Source organism: Phodopus roborovskii, unplaced genomic scaffold (genome assembly GCF_943737965.1).
Source record: "Phodopus roborovskii unplaced genomic scaffold, PHOROB, whole genome shotgun sequence".
Taxonomy (NCBI): domain Eukaryota; kingdom Metazoa; phylum Chordata; class Mammalia; order Rodentia; family Cricetidae; genus Phodopus; species Phodopus roborovskii.
In genome coordinates this window covers 154,835-164,409 of record NW_026125938.1, presented here as the reverse complement: position 1 = coordinate 164,409, position 9,575 = coordinate 154,835, and the positions used below count along the sequence as shown (strand labels likewise).

Below are 9,575 nucleotides of genomic sequence, written 5' to 3'. Positions count from 1 at the left end.
TAATTTCTATTTATTTATTCTATTATCTCCAGGTGCTTTAGATTCTTATTCAGAAAGTCTTTGCCTTCAGCTCCATACTGATATGCTTTCCCCAGGTTTTCCTCTAGCACTTTCCAACTTTTGTGTTCAAAATGTGGCCCTTGATCCAATTTAAAAGTGCTGTTTTTGTTCAGAAAGATTAAGAATCAGTTTCAATCTTTTGCACAATTGTATAGCTCAGTGCATAGCTCTGTTTCCCTGCCCTGCTTGATGAATAAGCTGGGTTATAGCAGTGGTGGTTAGAGTAAGGTGGTGTTCCAATAACTTAAAAAGCAATTAATAAATAATACTGTTACTATTATTATATTTCTTCTTCATTTTTATTCATTACTTTCATTATTATTATTATCCTATATGAATGCTGCTTATGTACTTTCTGTAATTGTCAACAATAAACCCAAGGGATACATCAATGTACTCTGAACTCTATGCAAGCAAGATGTTTAAAATTTTTACATTTAATATAATTATTATATGATTTTGAAATGGGAATTTCTCATAATGAAAATTTGCAATAAGGTCTCATCATGAATTGTTTCCGTGGTTTTGAAATGCTTTGCCATGTATTCCCTGCTTGTGGTCACATACATTTCACCTTTTCTTATATCAGTTATTTCCATAGTTTATAGTGTGGTGTCATCATTGTAATTTTTGGAACCATGTATTTTTCATTAACGCCCTGCTCTACCAGATGTGCTGTAAGTTTGCATGAGATATCTGGTCTCTTTGAGGTGTCTCTGCTGTTATTTTATCCAAGTTCTATACAAAGAACACTAGCTTGTAAAATTTAGAGAGTAGTTTACTGCCTGTTTGCATAATTTGGAAGGATTTACATTTGTTGATTATTCCTTAATTTGTTCTCAGTTGAGTGGGCACTGAAACTAGTTTGTCTGCAATACTTTGATAGTGCCATGGTATGGAGTACTTTTTGAGTTCTATTGTATAGTTAAAGAATTCTATTGTTTATGGACTTGACATGTAGTTTTTTTAAACATAATACTTGATATATTTTATTATCAATAACAAACAGCTGGTTTAATGTCTGTCGTACAGCTGTTAATGGGTGAGAAGGCACCCTTTACCCTAACAAGGAAAACTCATATTAAGCCTTGATATACAAGCAAATTTAGAGTTCTATTTTAAAGTGTCCAAAGCTATTAGTTTAATTGAGTAATTAAACTAATCTTAACATATCTGAACAATGAACTAAAATGTTCAATAGTTTTTCTAGTACAGAAAATTAAATGCTTTAGTTATAAAAGAGCTCTGTCAATATACACAAACTATGTACTTCAGACAGTCACAAAAGTGTGAGCAGAAGGATTATCAAAAGACATTTAATACAATTAGTTTTCAACAACCCCTTGGTGGTCCACATCTACAAAGAATCCAGCGTGACCCCCCTCCAAACCCCACCCCACAGAAAAGCACATACTTACCAGAAGTTTTAGCAAGTATGGTTTTTTGAGAATATTTTTTTTTGTTTTGCTTAAAAAAAAAAAAAAAAAAAAAAAAAAGGTCCCCAGGAAAAGGTCCCCAGGGCAAATTATGTACAGTTTAGTTGCCACTGTCAAGATCGGGACCTCTGGCGATCCAAGGATGCTGGAAACTTAGATCTAATTGAAGAACCACATCTCTGGCTTTTCTCAGGCACAGGAGACCTACTACCAGAATGGGACTTGCTCCTGCTCGGGCTCTGGCTTCTTGAACGGCTATAAGACTTGCTCCTATGTGAAGGAGATCGGCTACGGGACCTAGAGGAACTCCTGGTCCGAGATCGTGACCTGCTGCACATTTTGCTGCCTTCAATTAATTTGATTTTTCTCCCATTAATTTCCTTTCCAGAAAGATTTTCAATAGCATTCTTTAAGTCACCATAAAAGGCAAACTCAATTACCCCTTCATTTAGTTTAGGTTGGTATGCATCCCCAAAGGTTACTTCCCCAGCTTGCCTCATGAAATCTTTGAGATCCTGCCAGCTGACGCTTGAAGATAAATTCTCAACTATAAGTCGATTTTCTGTTCTTACAGGTGGGGCATTTCGTCTATCATTTCGTGGTCTGCGACTACTAAATCGGTCAGAATATCGTCCTCTTCCCTGCCACCTCAAGACCAAGACCGAGTGTGTTCAATAGTAACCCTTTCACACAAAGTTCTTTTCCATCAAGTTCATTAACAGCATTGTCTGAATCCCTTGGGTCCTCAAATTCCAAAACCCAAAACCTCTTTTCAGATCAATATCTCTGATCCATCCATAACCCTTGAAGAATCTTTCTACATCTTTCTCCCTTGCTGCTGGATTTACTCTCCTGATGAACACTCGACAGCCACTCATGATGCCAGACTAGCGTTTCCTACCAGACAGGGTCTCTGGTGACTGAGACCCAGAGCAGTCCATAGTCTGCGACAGAGCTGGCTGCCTCCCTACAGACCCAACTCAACACCTCTACATCTCTCCACAATTGACCTTGACATGTAGTTTTTAAACTGATAATTTTGCTTTGTTTTCAAACTTACAGGCACAATGCATAAACATATATATTATAAACTTTGTAGACTATATACACTAGTAATTTTCTTATAATTGTCATTAGCTAGTCTCATCTTTTATAAGGAAAATCTTATTTGTTTAAAAGTTTCTTTGTCTGTTGGTAATTGTACCATACACATGACATTATTTACTTCCTTCATGAGATGTATAATGTCTGTTTTCTCCTTTTCTGTGATATTGCTGGACATCACATTTATCGGTTCACCTCTTAGGGAATAAAAGATGTTAATTATCAAATTCTAAATTTACTTTGAGTTTATTAACTGAACTTTTTGTTTATCATTCATTATCTTGATGTGTTGGTAATATTTATAGTATTTCCTTATTAGTATTTAATATCTTCCATATCTGTTTGTTTTATGTACTTTATTTTCTTAGTATCTGGTTCCTGCTTCTTTTATTTGCAGTTGGTATCTTACAGATTTTCAAGTAACTGGCTTTCACTAGTGTTCTATACCATTGGATAACATCCATTTTCCATTTATTTTCTTTCTTAATGTTTAATATAGTAACTATTATTTAGTTTCTTGGGTTATTTGAATGTGTTAAAATCTTTTTCTGTTATAAACATTTGACTGTCTTAATTTTTTCAGTTTTGAGATAGGCTCACTGTATGACATAGGCTGATTCCTGAGTAAAAAAAAAAATTGATTAAGACAGGTTTAGATTCTAGATCTACATATAGCACCCAACCAAGTGCTAGTATTCAGGGTTTGTGACACTAATTCTGCCTATAAATATAATTAATAAGATAAATATTCTTATGAGTGCCTCTAGGATTATTTATATCAACAGTACCACTTAAATTGAGCTCTTAATTGGTGTAGATAATAAAAAGCCAGAGTCAGATATAGAGGGAAATGTTGAAAGATCAGAGAAAAGAAGCAAGCCACAGCCACACCTTACCACCTTTACATTTCAGCAGACATGAGAGCTAGTTCCTGTGTTCTCCCTGCTTATATCCGGTTTCCACCCAGCAAGCTTACTTCCCGTCTGTCTGTATACATCGCCAGACATCTATCTATGGATAGCTAGTTGCAATCTCCATTCTCTGACCTTCAGACATGTTTTATTTGTACAAGCAAGATAGGATGGGAGATGTCATTCTGTAAATATGTTTCTCATACTGGTTAATGAATAAAACACTGTTGGCCGATAGGAAAGCAAGAGAGGAGGGACTAGGAGACACAGAGGAAAGAAGAAGGAGTAAGGAGGAGTCAAGATGGAGAGACTGGGGAGACAAGATGCCTGCTCCATTCCCCTGTAAGATGAGACCACGTGGAAATAGGTAGATTAACAGAAATGGGTTAATAATTAAGACAGAGCTAGCCAATAATAAACAAGTAACTGGCCAACAGCATTATATCAAATACAGAGTCTCTGTGCATTATTTGGGGCTGGCGCGGCGGCGGGACAAGACCTATGGCGGCGGAAAAACCTTACTCCTTACAAAGATATTACCACATATCTCCCTAAATTTTGGGGGATATGTGTAACAAAAATCCTGGTTTCCATTCAGAGGTCAAGACATTTTTGTTAAACTGGCTGATTTAATTCCATAGTTTGTTTCTCTTATCCAATGTCACTCTGTAGCTATTGTTCCTTTCTCATTAGTATTCAGAAAACTCAAAGTTAATAAAGCACTGTGCAATCTATTTCTGGGGTTCTTTATCATAACTTTCTGTTTATTTAGCATATTATTTAGAATTAGATTTTATCTTTCTATAACCACCTGTCCTGTAGGATTTTGTAATATACCTATAATATGTTTTAAGTTATAATAAGCAAAAATTGTTTCATTTTCATACAGACATATGGTAGAGCATTGTCTGTCTTTATTTGTGCAGGTATGTCCATGATGGCCATAACTTCTAGCAAATGTGTAATTACCAAATCATCCTTTTCCAAACTCAAGCAATTGTCCATTGAAAACCTGAATAGTTATCATTGGTTGGTGTTCTAATCCATAAGAACAGAATATCTACCTCCTTAATAGGCCCACTTGGATACCTAGATTTTTGGTGATGTATGTACCTGTGTACAGTAATCCTTCAAATATAACATAATTTATTGGTACTCTTACTTTTGGTCTTTGGTCATTTATAGAAGTCTGCTAAATTATAAGTTTTCTGTTTCCTCCTTGAATTCCTGACTCAGATTCCAAAGCTCTTTTACCATCCAGAGTGGTATAGTTTTTTTTTTGTTTGTTTGTTTGTTTGTTTTTTTTTTTTTTTTTTTTTACAGTAGACTCTGGATTTCCTAAATATTCTGGGGAGGATTGTCCTCCAAAGTGACTGGAAATGACTGAATCAATTTTAACATGGGGGCCTTCAAGAGCCCCTCCCCAAGGAGTTTCCCAATAGTAAAGGGTTGCCTTGTTTGTCTCTTGTCGATCTACATCCATTGGTCCAATGTTAGCCATTTCAAAGTCTTCTACATAATCCAGAAGTTTGTAGCCTTGTACTTGGGTTATTACTGGAAGAAGCATTATTTCTAGGAATGCTTACTGGAAGAAGCATTATTTCTAGGAATGCTTTGTCTACAGTTTCTTCTCAGATGGCCTATTCTACCACAATTAAAGCATTTGGTATTTTGATGTCTCCTCATAACTTTGGAGATCACTTCAGGGTTATAGTTAAAAGAGTCAACACTGGCTTTCTACAGGATCCATTCATCCATTAGTGCTGATCTGATATTAAGGGTCAAAGTACCTTTTGAGTTTTAAATTAGCATTTTCAAAAGCTAGAGATTCAATTAGTAATAGTCTAGCTACTGCTATTTGTACAGCTTTAGTCAATCTTTGCAAAAAGTCACTAAAGGGTTCTCTCGAGCCTTGTATAATCTTAATATATGACTCAATTATTTTCCCTGGTTTTTGAATCTTGTTCAAAGCTGTTGTAAGGACAAGATGTATTCATTGTATGTAGCTTGAGGATGCACATCAGCATAATGGCTCTCACCAAGAATATGATCTTAGGAAGCTCCATAACCTTTGATTCTGCCTTGATGTTCAAAGGCCTTGCCCTTCTCCTTCCAATATCACGTCCACTGCAGTTGTGGATACAAATTTTGTGTGATACAAATTTTGGTAAGTTATCTCTTGACTCTGAAAGGTACAGGTGATGTTAAATCCTTATTTATTTGTTTATTTATTGATTAGTTTTTACCTTAACTCTTAGTATATCCGTTTTAAAAAAGTTATTTATGGACTGTAATCTATTCACAATATGAACTGTAGAAACGTCCAATGATTTCATTCCAGAAGTCAATTTCTTGTTCTCATCATTTACATAAGTTTTCAGAGATTTAATATTCTCATCCATAGAGATTATTTGTATGGCATGCAAAATGCCTTCCAAAAAAATGCTCTCTCTGTCTGCAAGCTTATCATTACTCTAAAACATGGAATTAATTTTTCTGTTGAGAGTCTATTACAATGTTCCATTTTGTGAATTCTGTCAAATTATGATTGTCATTTTCAATTGTACAAATCCTTTTCGCTAAGTTATCATTACAAGCCTGTAAATTCTATATTATATCTATAAGTTTCTCATCCTTATCTCTATTATCCAAACATTTCTTTAAGGATATTATATGTATTATCAAGCTATTAGCAACTATGGCTAAGAGTGAATGCATCCCAAGTAGGTCATTTACCACTTCTAAAATTCCATCCATAGTAGAGACAAAAATATTTTTAAATTTCTGTATGATAATAGTATCAGACATTGTTGTAACAATAGTTAAAATTTTGTATAAAAATTATTTATTTATTTACTATCTTAAAATGCAAAAATATCTGGTAATTTACCTCCAATCAAGTCCTCAGAAAGTTGTCCCTACCTTTTATGGTCTTAACTTTAAATTGCAATGACGATGTTGGGCCAGCAGGTGGCGGGGGTGTACTGCCAAAGCAAGTCCAAGGATATTGAAGCTATGGTCTGACTTGTTCCAATGTTGTCCAACCTTTGGATACTAAGCAAAACCTCAAACCAAATCTAATGGATTTTTATTAAAGAAAACGGAAAAAAGGCACAACCTGCATGGGATGATTGCCAATCAATGATCAGAATGCAGCAAATAGAACCGTGTGTGCTATGTGCACAACAGGCTGGATATGCTCCTTCTAGGAACTCTAGAGACATGAGAGTGTGTCTTCTTTGTTAATTTTTAAATTTAAATTTAAACAATCTTATTTTACATACCAATCCCAGATCACAGTTCCATTTTACTAATGTCCTCACAACCCACCCACCATATCCACACTCGACACCCCCATCCTCTCCTCAGGGATGAGGCCTCCCAGAAGGGATCTATCGGTCACATCATTTGGCACAAGACCCAGGACCTCCTTCATATAACTAGGCTGAGAGAGTATCCTTCTGTAGTGAATGGGCTCCAAAAAGCCTGTTCATTCACTAGAGATAAATACTCGTTTCATTGTCAGATGCCCCTCCTAACTGATACTCACATTCAGGGAGCCTGGTTCGGTCCTATGCTGGTTACCCAACTGTCAGTCTGGAGTTCTTGAGCTCCCACTTGCACAGGTCAGCTGTTTCTGTAGGTTTCCCCAGCATGGCTTAACCCAGTTGCTTATCACTCCTCCCTCTCTACCACTGGATTCTGCTCAGTGCTTAGATGTAAATCTCTCCTGCTTCCATCAGCTACTGGATGAGGGCTCTAGGGTTGCATATAAAGTAGTCATTTATCTCATTATCATGGAAGGGCATTTAAGGTAGCCTCTCCACTATTGCTTAGATTGTTAGTTGGGGTCATCCTTATTGATCTCTGGAGATTTCCCTAGTTCCAGATTTCTTGTTAAGCCCATAATGGATCCCTCTACTAAGGCATCTCTTTCCTTTCTTTTCTTCTCTGTTCTTTCCCCAACTCTAACTTCCTGTTCCTTCATGTTCTCTTTCCCCCTCCCTTTCTTCCTTCATCTTTCTCATCTCTCCCTCTCCTATCCCCCAAACTAACAATTTACTCAAGAGATCTTTCCCTTTTCCCTTCTTGGTGGTCCATATATGCCTCTCTTGGGGTTCACCTTGTTTCATAGCTTTTCTGGTAGTGTGGATTGTAGGCTGGTTGTCCTTTTTTCTAGTTCTAAAATCTATATATGAGTGAGTACATACCATATTTGCCTTTCTCTTTCTGGGTTACCTCACTCAGTACTGGGTTACCTCACTCAGAATGGTTTCTTCTAGCTCTATCAGTTTACCTGCAAATTTCAAGATGTCATTGTTTGTTTGTTTTGTTTTATTTCCACTGAGTAATACTCTATTGTGGTAAATATAACACATTTTCTGTACCCATTCCTCAGTTGAGGGGCATCTAGGTTGATTCCAGGTTCTGGCTATTACAAATAATGCTGCTATGAACATAGTTGAACAGATATCCTTGTGCTATGAAAGTGCATCATTTTTACTTACTCTTATGTCTTCATAGCATACTTTGTATAATTTCTATCCCTTCAATTTTTTCAGTGTTTGTGAAATGCACAGAATTTGGCCTCTCTTTGTTGACATATATTCTACTCCATGTAAGCTTGAAAATGTCTTTTTTTTATTTTTTCATGATAAATATTTTATAAAATTTCATTTAGTTTATGGTGATTTTCTGTTCAACTATTTCCTTTCTGATTCTTTAACCTTTGTATCCATTATGTCTTCACACAGGTGATAAAGTATTTAATGATATGAGTGCACATTTTTGACCAGAAGTTGCTTTATCTGATTCATTTTAACCCTGTACATTTCAATGTATATATACTAAGCATATCCTTCAAGGAAGTAATGATTTTGACTATTATGTTTACCCCATCAGCCCTGAAATTTTTCTTTGATGTGAATTCTGCTTTGTCTTGAAGTAAATATTGTTCCATCAGCTTTGTTTTCCTTTATCTTCAAATGATGTACCATTTCTTATTTTTTAAATTTAACCAGTTTTGGTACTAGACAGATGAATCAGTGGTTAAGATATTGATTATCCCAGAGCCTTCATCTAGTAGCTGATGGAAGCAGAAGCAGACACCCACAGCTAAACACTAGCTGTACTCCTGGAACCCAGTTGCAGAGATGTAGGAGTGATGAACAAAGAGATCAAGACTAGGCTGGACAAACCCACAGAATCAGCTGACCTGAACAAGGGGGAGCTCATGCACCCCAGTCTAACAGCTGGGAAACCAGGATAGGACTAACCCAGACCTTCTAAATGTGGGTGTTAGTTAGGAGGACTGGGCACTCTGTGGGGCCTCTAGTAATGTATCAGTATTTATCCCTAGTATAAGAATGGACTTTGTGAGCCCTTCCCACAGACAGGGATAATTTCTCAGCCTAGAGACATGGGGGAGGGCCTAGCCCCTGCCACAAATGATATGACAGACTTTGAAGATTCCCCATGGAAGGACTCACCCTCTCTAGGGAGCTGAAAGGTGATGGGCTGGGGTTTGGAGGATGTAATAGGGGAGGATGGGAGGGTGAGGGAATTGGGAATGATATGTAAAACAACCTTGTTTCAAATTCAAATAAAAAAAGGAAAAAAATCCTTAATATCAAATCTGTACATTTTGCCACTGCTTTTATTTTGTATTAACTTTTATTCCTTACTAATATTAATATGGTATAATTTTATTCCCCACACCTTTGAGAATAACAGTTATAAAATTTAGTATTTTAAAATTATGGCCTATTTGGCTTTAATTGTTTTTACACATACCCACCCACCCACACACACACACCTACATTGATAAATCAAATACAACCTGTTGAGGCCCCATAATAGTAAGTGTGTGTGTGTGTGTGTGTGTGTGTGTGTGTGTAAGAGAGACAGAGACAGAGACAGAGAGAGAGAGAGAGAGAGAGAGAGAGAGAGAGAGAGAGAGAGACCTGAAGGGCTAACGTCAAGTCCATTAAGGCTTGCTCTAAATCTGAGTTTAAGATTATGATCAGTTAATGCTCTACCACTTCATGTTTTTTTTTTTTTTTAT

The 9,575-nt window shown here is 36.4% G+C and overlaps 1 pseudogene; it reads right to left on the bottom strand.

Moving 5' to 3' along the window:
* Positions 1 to 1,609: 1,609 nt before the first annotated feature.
* Positions 1,610 to 2,374, bottom strand: LOC127218036 (serine/arginine-rich splicing factor 5-like; annotated as a pseudogene).
* Between the last annotated feature and the right edge of the window lie 7,201 nt (positions 2,375 to 9,575).